The sequence below is a fragment of the Phoca vitulina genome, unplaced genomic scaffold, assembly GCF_004348235.1.
Source record: "Phoca vitulina isolate PV1807 unplaced genomic scaffold, GSC_HSeal_1.0 scaffold60, whole genome shotgun sequence".
In the NCBI taxonomy this organism is placed as follows: Eukaryota; Metazoa; Chordata; class Mammalia; order Carnivora; family Phocidae; genus Phoca; species Phoca vitulina.
The window spans coordinates 5,072,515-5,085,481 of NW_022589763.1; the positions used below are offsets into that span (position 1 = coordinate 5,072,515).

A 12,967-nucleotide genomic window follows, 5' to 3' on the forward strand; every position below is an offset into this window, starting at 1 on the left:
ATGCTGCTTGTAGAATGTAACTTGTCACTACGTAGCTGATCTTTTAAGCCTGGATTTCCCCATCCACAGAAAGTCTGTAATAATAATCACCAGTCTGACTCTCTCATGGGGGTAATGTGAGGGAGAAGAAAAAGATGTTGTTGAGAACGTGTTTTGTAAACTGTAAACCCTTCATCAATAAATGCTGGTCATTATCTTACTGGTATTAAACGTTTTGTGTTCTAGAAATGAGAGCATGTGGTTCTAAAACTTTGACAACAGCAAGTGCTATAAATTCATTCTCAGGAATTACGATCCCAGATTTTAGGAGCTGGAGGTCATCCAGTTCGTATTTATGAACTCAACCCTGCTGCATATTTATATCATTTGGGGGAGCTTTTGAAAATGGCTGTTGCCCAAGATTCAATCCACTTTTGGAAATCAGATTTAATTGGCCTGCTGTAGGACTTAGGCATCTAAGTACATGTAGACTAGGACTTAAGTATATGTAGATGTGCACGCATCCGTATTTGTACGTGTAAGTGTTTGTATGTGTGGGTACGTGTGTGTGTGTGTGTGTGTGTGTGTGTTTTCTCTCAGGGTGATGCTAATGTGTAGCTAGGGGGCAAAATGGCTGGACTGAACAATAAGCTTCCTTCTGATGTGTGGGCTAAGCGTATGTTTACGAAGGACGCCTTCCATTGACATGTGTTGCCCACTGTCCCACCTGGCAGCCCACCCCTTTCACCCTCAAATGTCGTTTAGATGGTAAATTATATATATGTTATAAAAATTATATAAATTGTATAGTCCCCTACTGCTGAGGAACTGAGGCTTTGGGAGGCTATTTTTCTGTTAAAAGGAATCAAATATGAGATTGCTTTAGAGTCATGTTGAACATCTTGTTGGTAAGCAGGATGTTTCTTCAGAGTCTTAAGCTGAGAGCATTTCTTAATTTTTCTATGATAATAAGAACTCTTTAAAATAGAAATAGGCTCTGTTTCCATGTAAGCCAACAAAATTTTTGCAATACCGAGGTCTCCCATCCCAGCGGATTCATTTATGTAGAAAACAGTTGATCATCATTTATAATTTCTGAAAGTACCTTCTTGTGAATACTGCCCTTTGTTTTTTAGAAAATTAACTTGAGAAAACAAATCAGCAGTTTAATCAACTGTCTCAATCCTGGTTTTCTGAACATCACACATGGTCCAGCAGGGCCACAACATACCTAATGACAGCATTTATGAAACCTCGAACCAAAAGAAGATTTGACTCTGACCAAGAGATCTGACCTGTTGTTTCTCTGACAGGCAGCAATGCAGTGTAATTAAGAGCTGAGTCTTTCTCAGCCCGTGTCAGAGTTGATTTTGGCATTAGGGTCAGCATTACCCAGAATGTCCATGCCTCAGAATAGCTAGGATGCTTTCCAGCCTGTAGTCTGGCTTTTCAAGGGTACACAAGAAGTCTGTATTCAGTACACATACAGATCCATGCACGTGGGCATTTTGCTATGGTAATAGTAAGAATACCGTCTCATCCTCGGGCACATTGTCATAGGGTGACCCAGTCAGAAGGGCAGATCTGGGAAAATAACGTGTCTCAGTTGAAGTCCATCAGAGTGACACCAAGGATGGTAGGAGTTCCTGTCACTGAGCCTTAATGACTGTATGTGCTTGTGGAATGCGGGGATGGTATGATGCCCTGAAGATCCAGTTCAGTACCGCATAGGAGACTGGAAGGGTCACAGTTTTGTTGGTGTACGATCATGGAGGAAAGTCAGAGGTGGATTTAATTTTTTTAACATACCAGTATAGGTAACATACCGTGTTTTGTTAGTCTCTGGTGTACAATATAGTGATTCCACAATTCCAAACATGACTCAGTGCTCGTCATGATGAGTGTGCTCTTCATCCCCTTTACCTCTTTCACCAGCAGACCGGGCCCCCCCCCCCCCCACCTCCCTGGTGTGCCTCTTCTTTCCCCGTGTTCATTTGTTTCTTAAATTCCACATATGAGTGAAATCATACGGTGTTTGTCTGACTGACTTATTTTGCTTAGAATAATATCTCTAGCTCCATTCACGTTATTGCAAATGGCAAGATTTCATTCTTATGATTACTTAAGAAAGAAAGGTGAAGAAATTTCCCCAGACATTTTCTGAGGAAAGGGGACGATTAAAAGAGACATTTAATCCAGGAGTCCTTCTGATTCTTGCAAGGCAAGCTGGGTGTCTGTCCTCTGTATTCTTAGGGCACATGCCTATATCCTTTCTTAGGCTCCATGCCGCAGTGTACTATAATTGCTGTTTCGCAAGTCTTTCTCTAGTCTAGAGCAGAAACCGTGTCCTACTTAGCTTTGCATTCCCAGCACTTAGCAAAGAAATCAGCCCATACTGGGTATTAAAAAAACCTTGAGTGAATGAATAACTTACCATGAAATGAAGAAGAGCTTGACTATCCCATCAAGAATTGTGTTCTTGGAGAGAACACATAGTCAGGGAGCTATGATATTTAGGCTAACACGAAAATATACAGTGAAGCCTCATGGAAACCAAGCATTTTCTATGAACAGAGCACTTAAGCTCATTCAGGATTCTGAGAGAATCGAGCACGTTACTATAGGTGCTTGAGACAATGAGGGAGGTAGGGAGAGCTTATCACAATCTGATTTTGCTCAAATTGATCAATATGTTTTAATGACCCTCCTATGGATGCGGAAACAGTTGTACTCATCAAAGTGCATCCTGACTTAATCTGACCAGTGGGGAATCTCTTTTCAATGTGGAAATGGCCAAAGCTTCATGGATATACTTTCTGGAATAATGTGATCATGAGATCAACCAAGGATGACCTAATGCAAAGGGTTTAAGTAGTCCTAGAAAATTCTGACTCATTATCTGGATGAAAATAACAGCATACACAATGAAAGTGAATTACTAATGCCACGTCACCTGCTTAGAGTGCCTCAACTGTGACAGTCCTTTCCAAAGAGGGAGTTCCGTTGTCAACTCCAGAGTGTATGAACTCTGCACCTTCCCGAGTCCGTTAGATGTTCCTCTTGTCTCACTTACACGGAGGTATCCATTTCTGAGCCACTGCATGACCTACATGATAAAGAAAAAGACGAGTGATAGATGGACTTGGCCTTCTGAACAGGAAGGTGCTTTTTGTAATACCAAGCACTTACTGATTGCCCTGTGTGTGTTCAAAGGAGTGTAAACCACCTGGCTGAGTTCAGTTGTGCCTATCCATAAAACGCCAGATGGCCCCCAGACACCGGCTTTGCTTACTAATCACAAGCAGTGTCATCTCTATATTGGTGTAATGTGCAGACTGATAAAGTTACGCATTTGTCGCGGGACTGGGGAAGTTTTATAACCGCACCAGCTTCTACGCTTTACAATCTGTAATGTTTACAGACCGCTTTGGGGATGTTTCTCCAAGGATAAATCAATCCCTTTAATCTTGGTATCATCTATACATCACTGAGGTATTTTGCTCTGTGTTTTTACCTGTTTGCAAGATGAATGAAACTCTTCCTTCTGGGTCTCAAACCAGCATGTGACGCAGGAAGCACTTGGCGACCTCACAGTCCCCTGAACCCCACCCACGCCAAGCTCTCTGACCTCCCAGGCCATCAACAGTGTGTGTAACTATTAGGGATTGGGGACTATGCTGCTTTATAGAAAGCAGATTTTAGGGAAAAGTTTCCCTGACGTTAGACACTTGACTAAGCCACCCGGTCTTTCTTCCAAGATCTTTCGTTTGCCTTTCGCCTTAAAGAAGGGGAGTTGATATCTACTGCTCTCCACCATCCCCTTTAAAGAAAATCTTGCAGATAATCCACTTCACGATTTACCAATGGCAGGTATCTGTTTCATATGACTAGAATAATGGTGACTCTATTCCTGGTGTTTGAAAAACAGTCATGACTTTAAAATGTAATATACAGCAGTGAGGCCAACACAGGCATGTGAGCCCTCTGTGGCCGTGATTGTTTGTGTGCTGTGGCGCACGCAGGGTAAGGTCGGGAACGCCCAGGTCTGAGAGGGGGAAAAGTCTCCCTCGCCTTGTTGTGTGCCTATGCCTCAGGCATCCGGTCAGCTGAGAAATGGCTCCTGATGTTTCTAATAAATTGTTCCTTGTGACGCTCACCAGAGAGAATGGCTCCGTGTGCGGGAGTGTAATGATCAGATAACATCCTGCTTCAAATGTATATGCGGGGTGTTGTCTGATCCCAGCATTCCTGCATAGGATTTGATTCTATCTCTATGTAGTTTCGGGGAATGGGTCATGAAGTACCTTTGCACAAAAGCTGATCAGAGAATGAGATTTACTTAAGATATGTAATTATTCCGGTGCAACCGGAGTTGATTTGTTTTTGTCCTTTCTTGCGTAAAGAAGTATCGGGATATCTTAATGCTTACATTGTCAATCAGTAACAATATATTTTGATTGTAAAGAGTATATAAGATGTCAAGAAATAAACGGCAGTATGCAGTTGCAAGTGCTGCCTTTGCTCTGCATCCCCTGTGTCCTGGTGATTTCACGACCCTTACCCAGGGACCCCAACGCACTAGACGTTGACACAGCAGTAGTATTTTTTTTTTTTAAGTAAGCTCTACGCCCAACGTGAGGCTTGAACTCATGACCCCAAGATCAAGAGTCGCATGCTCCACCAGCTGAGCCAGCCAGGCGCCCATTAAAGCCAGTATAATTTTTTAACAAGAGTATATTACCCATGAGCTGCCTTGGAGGAATAGTTGTCTAATTGTCTGATACATTCCATCTGAATATTGTTTGTTCCACTATTTTTTTTGTTCCCCTATTTCTATATTTCATAGTATTTAATGTACAAAAAAGGATGTATTTTAGAAGTGGCTCTGCCATTGTCCACTCCTAGTTTTGCAAACATTTTTTTTTTAAGCAGGAGAGAGAGACAGAGACAGAGCTCGCACACATGTGTATGAATGGGGGCGGGGAGGGACAGAGAGGGAGGGAAGGAATTCCATGCAGACAGCCCGCTGAGTGCGGACCCAGACATAGGGCTCGATCCCACCATGGCCCAGAGATCATGACCCGAGCCAAAATCAGGAGTGAGATGCCCAACTGAATGAGCCACCCAGGAACCCCCAAAGAAACATTTCCGAGGTGATTTTGAAAAAAGCCACATCTTGGCTATTGTTACACTTCCCAGGAGTAAAGCTTTTTTCAGTAAGATCTGCGGTATAATAGCCATGACACGACCAATTCTGCATTTCAAAATGATGAGGAAATCAGTATATTAAATTAATTTTGAGAACTGCCACTTTCAGAGCTGCCTGCTCTGGTGATGTTAATAGTGTGTATACCTTTCTGCAATGGAGGACTTACTAGAATCACTTTTTAAAATGGCTCGACAGGGAGTCTACAGTGAAGGAAGACCTGAGGATTGGTTTCTTCAGCCTTTTGATAAGATCCTGGTAGAGATGTGGCTTCCTCCTCCTAGATAACTGTTTTCTCACAATAATCATGAATATTCTTTTGGATTTCATACACCCATATGCTCTGCTAAGGTCAGGATTTCAGAGAGCGCTCAGTAACATTTGTGGTAGCATGTGGTGACTCACTAGGGCTGTTGGTTTGTCCTTGTCCAAACTGTCAAGACAATATCCTGTCCCAGCCTCTTCAAATCACGGAGCTTCCCACACTCATGCAGGTGGGGGCATCTCCTCCTAGGTGGTATTTGATTTTATTGATGTCCTTCTCTGGGCAGGAGGTCCACCTGCTCTTAAATCCCATTCAGCTCAGAGTTGTAGGGAGAACAGAATTTTGTGACTGCAAACACAGCTGCTTATCTTTCATATCTGCCCAGATATTCCCGTGACGCTCGCGAGGAATCTCCATCCGTTAAAGCTGGTAGAGTACAGATGGCAAACAAGCGTACGAAGAGGTGCTCTGCATCTTATGTCCTCAGGGAAATGCAAATTAGAACAATCAGGAGATCCCACCACACAACTGTTAGAAATGGTGAAATCCAAAACATTGCAACGCCAAATGCTGGGGAGGAGATGGAGCAACAAGGAACTGTCTCACTCACTGCTGGTGGGAATGCAAGATGGTGCAGCCACGTTGGAAGGCAGTTTGATGATTTCTTACGGAACTAAACATAGTCTTACCATATGATCTAGCACTTGTGCTCCTTGATATTTACCCAGAGGAGCTGAAAACTTACGTCTGCACAGAAACCTGCACATAAACGTGTGTAGCAGCTTTATTCATAACTGCCAAAACTTGGAAGCAATCAAGGTGCCCTTCAGTAGGTGAGTGGTTAAATAAACTGTGGCCCATCCAGGCAATGGGATATTACTCAGCACCAAAAAGAAATGAGCTCTCAGGACATGAGTTCACTCCAGGGAAACTTGCAGCACATATTACCCAGTGAAGAAAGCTGACCTGAAAAGGCTCTAAACTGCTTGATTGCAAGCCTGTGTCATCCTGGGAAAGGCAAAACTATGGAGACAGTAAACAGATCAGTGGTTGCCTGGGGGTGAGGGTCACAGAGGTAAATAGGCCGTACCACATAGGATTTTTAGGGCAGTGAGAAGACTGTAGGATATTGTAATGGTGGATACATGTCAGTATATATTTGTCCAAAACCCATAGACTCTGCAACACCCACAGTGAACGGTAACAGAAACTGTGGACTTTGGATGTGTGTGATGTGTCAGTGTAGGTTCATCAACTTGTAACCATATTCATGTTGGTAATGGGAGAGGTGGTGGTTTTTTGGGGGGAACAGGTGTACAGGGGAAATCCCCGGACCTTCCTCTCAGTTTTGCCGTGAAGCTAAACCTAAAACTGCTCTAAAAAAACAAAGTGTTAGTAAAAACAACAAGTAGTGGGGCACCTCGGTGACTCAGTCCAACTCTTGATGTCGGCTCATGATCTCAGGGTCCTGAGATGGAGCTCTACGTCATTGGATCTGTGCTGAGTGGGGAGTCTACTTCTCTCCTTCTCCCTCTCCCTCTGCCCCTCCCCCTGCTTGCTCTCTCTTTCTCTCTCAAATAAATAAATCTTTTTAAAAAAAATTAAAAAATAAAAAGTGATCATATTTTGGTGTAACATGATCAACTATTTTAAGAGATTGGAGCCTTGAATGCAGTTTAACATGCTGATTGTTGTAGAGTTTAAAATATCTTGTGTTCTCGCTCTTGGTTTAGTACATGGTTTCTTTGCAGACATTCTGCTTAAGCCCTTGTTTGGGTTATTTTATGCATCCACGTGTAGCCTAAATCCTGAAGTGTGCTTCCTGCCAATGCGTTTTGGGTGGCATCCCTTGCCTTTTCCTTGTGTTGCTTTAAACCGTAGGAGACACCGTTTCTGCGTGCTGGCACGAGTCAGTTCCCTGCTCCGATGCCGGGCCCTGCCAGGCCCCTCTCACATGAACTTGCACTCCGGAACACATTGGAACCCTCTTTCCTTCTTTTCATCCAAACGTATGCAGTTTTCATAATTTTAGGAACAATTTACTAAGTGCCACTGTGAGCCAGGTGTGCCACTAAACTCTAGACATCATCATTTATCTTCCCAACCACACGGACCAGAGCTGGACGGTTCTTTTATCCCTGTTTTTGAGATTCAGAAGCTGCAGGTTCCTGAAGTGGACTAACTTTCCCAAGGTTATGCAGCTACCAGTGGAAGTGGCCAGCAGCAAAGAGCTGCATCAACCTGAAGCCCGTCCTTTGAATCGGCGGGCTACGTCCTGGTTGGGAGCTCAGCTGTCATCATGCAGTCCCGTGGTCTGACTGTGCGCGGTCGGCCTTGGCCCGCCACCCCCGGGCACGTCTCCGGCGGCGGCGGGCGCTCCCCGTGCACAGCGCGTCAGTCACAGGGCTTCACTCCTCTTCCGTAGCCCACGTGCTTCTGTGCGTCCCCTGTTCGCACATGGGGCTGCCTTGCTTCCTCGGCCGGTCTGCCCCTCCCCTGCCTCCCCCACCCTGCAGCCCCCACGGGAGCGGCACCTGCTCTGTAACCTTCGTGGGGTGTCCCGGACAAGCTCCGGAGGTCAGCACGGGCGTGGAGTCGTGCGCGCTGGATCCTGCTGGGAATCTGTCTGTTGCACTGAGTTCCTTAAGCACACGTCAGCCTTCTTTGTATACGGGTCTCTGTGTCTCCAGGATCTGCGAGCTAAGACTGGATCGTGATGTGATAATATTTGCTCAGGTGATTCCAGTTCACATTTCCTGCACGTTCTTAGCTCCACAGCCCTGTTTGACTTTAATTCTTGCTGTCACCATATTGTGGCATCTAAGAGCATCCCTCTACTGCATCTTCTCCACTCCCTCAAAGTTACCAACAAAACATCTCATGACTTCTGCTGTTGGTTGTGGGCACTTTGTCCTCACAGCTTTTGCTCATCTGATTTTCTTTGTCTAGAGACCCTTGGCCTCCATCAGATTCTGTGGGTGTCCCGCTTTTCCATTAGTGTCCACCTTGGTACTCATCTTTGCCTTGTGCTTCCTGGCGGATGTTTCTTGGATACTCTGTGGAATGACTTCACTGCCAGGGCCATAAGACCTTATTGTGTTCGGTTTCTTTATATATCATGTTGTATATACATGTGTATGTTATATGTTGTGTGTATATACACATACACACATATATTGTGATGGAAGAGCCTTGATATCAGAAATACATCTTTCACCTCTTAGTGTAATCTTTATTGCTCATGGTGGTGTGTCCTATATTGCTCTATCAGTAAGCTCCAGCAATCACCGATTCAACATCTGGAGAGTTATTAGATCTCTGTCATTATCTCCCTCCTCCTCCCCCTCCCCCTCCCCATTCCCTCCCTCCCCTCCCGCTCCCACTTACCCTCCCCTCTTCTCCCTCCTCCTCCCCTTTTCCCTCCCCTCTTCTCCCTCCTCCTCCCCTTTTCCCTCCCCTCTTCTCCCTCCTCCTCCCCTTTCCCCTCCCCTCTTCTCCCTCCTCCTCCCCTTTTCCCTCCCCTCTTCTTCCTCCTCCTCCCCTTTCCCTCCCCCTTCTCCCTCCCCCTCCCCTACTCCCTCCTCCCCCCTTTCTCCATCCCCCTCCCTTCCCCCCCATCCCATTCTCTCTCTCCTTCCACCTCTCAAGTCCCTCTCTCCTCATCCTTTCTCTTCCTTTCTTTCTCTCTTTAAACGCTGACCTGGGGCACCTGTCTGGCTCAATCCAAAGAGCATGCTACTGTTGATGTCAGGGTCATGAGTTCAGGCCCCACATGGGGTGTACAGATTACTTGAATAAATAAAACTTTAAAAAAATTTTAAAAAATGAAAATAAATGTTGACCTTTGATCTTCAAATGAAAAGGTAAAAATAAATTTAAAAAAATAAAAATTTAAAATTAAGTAAAAATAATGAAAAGATAATAAGATAGCTGTTGTGGGCACTTACAAGAAGAGCCTCCTTTTCAGACTCCCCATTACCATCTTTTTCCTCCTGGCACCCGCCCATGTGCCAAGTGTCAATCAACTTATACTCTCACTTTGCAGGAATCACGTGTTTTCATCTGCCTTTCTGCCTGTGCACAAGCTGTTCCCTTCACTGAGCTTGCCCCCCTCCCTCCTTTGTCTTGTTTGTTTGTCTGGCATCTCCGGACTGATGCTTTGGACCTACTGAAGTCTCCGTTCCTTTGGGTTGGCGTCTCCAATTGTGCCGTTCCTTGTTAAGGCAGAAATGATGCTTTCCTTTCTGTCTTTTTTTTTTTCTTTTTTTTTTAAGTAGGCTCTATGCCCAGCGTGGGGCTTGAACTTACGGCTGACTCTGAGATCAAGAGTTGCGTGCTGTATTCACTGAGCCAGCCCAGGCGCCCCTCCTCCTTGCCTTCTGGATCCTCTAGTACAACCTCAGTCCATTGGTTCATCACTATTTATCTGCATTAACATATTTATGTATATCACTGTTTATTTACATACAGATTTTGGACTTTTATCCTGTTCCTCTTCGTATGCTAATACCATGCAATGTGTCTCATACATCCCTGCCAGGAAATGCTTTCTGAAAAGTCCTTCCAACTGGAGACTGACTTCAAAGACTTGATTACTTATTCAGCCTTGAGCTACCTTTTGATGGAAAAGAAGTGACTTTCTTTCATGAACAATAAGCACATACATCAATATCAATAATTTTTTTTCAAGAGTTGAATTACTTATTGAAAAAAAAACTTCCCATTTTTATGAGCTTGCAATAATCGTGTAAATGAGTTAGTGACTTTCACCCAAACTCTAATGAGAGAGCTGGTAATTTTCTTTAGGTGTTCGTCAGTAGAGTTTCATTACAGTGGGGTTATATGGTTCTTTAAAAAGGTAAGTATTTTTGAATGCTGTGAAGGGGTCTGATCTCAGGAGTTCCTGAGAACCGCGACTTTGGAGGCTCTCTCTCCTGGGACTGCCGGTGAAGTCTCAGTGTCACCTTCTTCCGGATGTATGACCAGCATACGCCCCTCATTTGTAAAATACAGTATTTCATGTTGTAATTTTAGAAGAGATAATCTGAAGATGTTTTATAAACGTGAGGTAGGATAAGAGCATAAGTGCTGAATAACTAGTTAATTTATTTTACTAAATTTTCCAATATATGTGCTTCAGCTATTCATTACTGCTATCTTATTTTATATATATATATATATCTTCCTCTTCCATCTCCTTTTCTCCCTGTTCCTTCTCCTCCTCCCTTTCTTTTCCAAACGATGCCTTCTAGTGACCTGTGCTTATGTGGATATGAGGTTTTGGTTCCACAGCTCATTAAGATGTTCCCTATAGTAGTGAACTTTAGGGATTTTTGTTTGAATACATTTTTCTCTAGAAGGGAGAAACAAAAGATAACACTCCTGGGACAGCTCTGCATCTCAGAAAGTGTCCCTGCTGCCTTCCACAGAGTGGTTCACCTGATCCTATTGACAGCCCTTGGGTAGGCATAACCAGCTTCACCACACAGGGAGGCAGGTAGTCCAAGGACCACCCTATGCGTGTCGCACCCAAAGTCTGTGCAAGACTTTAATGTATGCCTTTGATACACCAATATGGCGGTACTTGGAGAGTAATTTCAGGCTTCTGGTCAAAACGGTAAAGACTAAACAGTCTTCTTGGATGGATATCTACTCCCCAAATCTTTACATGGGATTTGTTACTGGTATGTGACCCAGCGGTACCCCAGGCTCTGTTCTGGATTATCGGGTCCAAGTCACTTACCCTGCTGCCCCATCCTGTTGCACTTGAAAAACTTAGTACTTAATGCAAATCATGAACTGTCCTTCACAGAGTAAAGTATCGCTGACAATGGGCACACTAATTCACACTGTTTCCTTTTTAGTATCACTGTTTGTTTTGTTGCTGACATTTTCACATGAAATATTCTTCTGTCTAAAGAAAAGTACCTCTATTTAATTTCCTTCAGGATAATGAATTCTGTACAAGAAAAAGCTGTTTTCTGTGGAGCCTTATTTCTAGTCTTTTACCTTGCCGCTGCTTTGTAATTTATGTACCGTTCTGTTCTGTGAGAACACTGCTTGGCCACATAGTTCCAACTTTGTTTTTCCTGCAGTTTGCTTTCCCCTGTTTGTATAATTTCTCAGTGACAAGTATACTGTCATTTTCACATGCATCACGTTCTTACTCAGGGACACTTCATAAGCCATGATTCACGTTGCACTGAGCATGGTCATTATGTGACCATATTCTCAATCTGCTCTGTGCATCAGGCACGTGGGCATCCGTGTGGGGATTCTGTGCAGTGTCTGAGACTGCAAATGGTACCTGACCCCTCAACACTGCTTTCCAGTGTTTTCCCCAAGTGTTTCCAAAAACGTCGGAAAAACAATCATGCATAGCATCTATTTTTATTTTTGTCCTTAAGAAGCTTTTCTTGTCTCTTTCATAGTGTTACATGTCCTCATGAGTCAGTTTCTTGTCTTCGTTCTTGTCTTTGTTTCAGAAATAAAGTTGACAAACTTTTATAGATGTTTGGTTGGAAAATAAAGCCCTTCTTTTAGCAGAGATAGTGCAGAGTAGGAGCTTTTGACATACTGATAGTTGGCTGCAAAGAGTGGGGATTCTAAACTTGATTGGTTCACCGATGACATTTTTTCCCCTCTAGTTTCAAACTGCTTATCTAATCCTTTTCTTAGGGTGCTCAGTAAAGCAGACCACTTTGAGAAATTATTTGCTCCCTAGCAAGGAGTTTGGAAATACACACGTGGATTTGTGTGTGTACATATATGTATACGCACACATATGCCACATGCTTATGTATGTATACGTACATATATACACACACATAACACGTACTATACCTGTGTGTAGGATAGTGTATGTGTCATATATATAGTATATGTTTGTTGGTAGTACATGTATCATATATAAACTACCTATATGTGATGTACGTATATACATGCATGTATATACACATATACACATACAGTACATATCAGTTATGCCTGTGCGTACAGTAGTATATAGGTCTGTCATGTAAGTAGTCTGTTGGTATAAACTACATATCAACTACATATATGTAGTATACACATATATACTTAGACACACACATATATACATATAAATTGCATGTATGTAGTATACACATATACATGCACATATATACATATAAGCTACATATATGTAGTATACACATATACATGCATACACAGAAACTACATATATGTAGTATGCATATATACTTCGACATGCACATATATACAAATAAACTGCATGTATGTAGTATACACATATATACTTAGACGTGCATATATACATATAAACTGCATGTATGTAGTATRCACATATACTTATACATGCATACATAGAAACTACATATATGTAGTATGCATATATACTTCGACATGCACATATATACAAATAAACTGCATGTATGTAGTATACACATATACTTATACATGCATATACACATATAAACTACATATATGTAGTATACACATATACTTATACATGCGCATATATACATATAAACTAC

At 42.9% G+C, this 12,967-nt stretch overlaps 1 protein-coding gene across 1 annotated transcript in view; it reads left to right on the forward strand.

The window, feature by feature from the left end:
• Positions 1-12,967, forward strand: part of LOC116623739 (splicing factor 3A subunit 2-like) — a 144,882-nt gene that overhangs the window by 13,599 nt on the left and 118,316 nt on the right. The gene's annotated exons all lie outside the window — the stretch shown is intronic.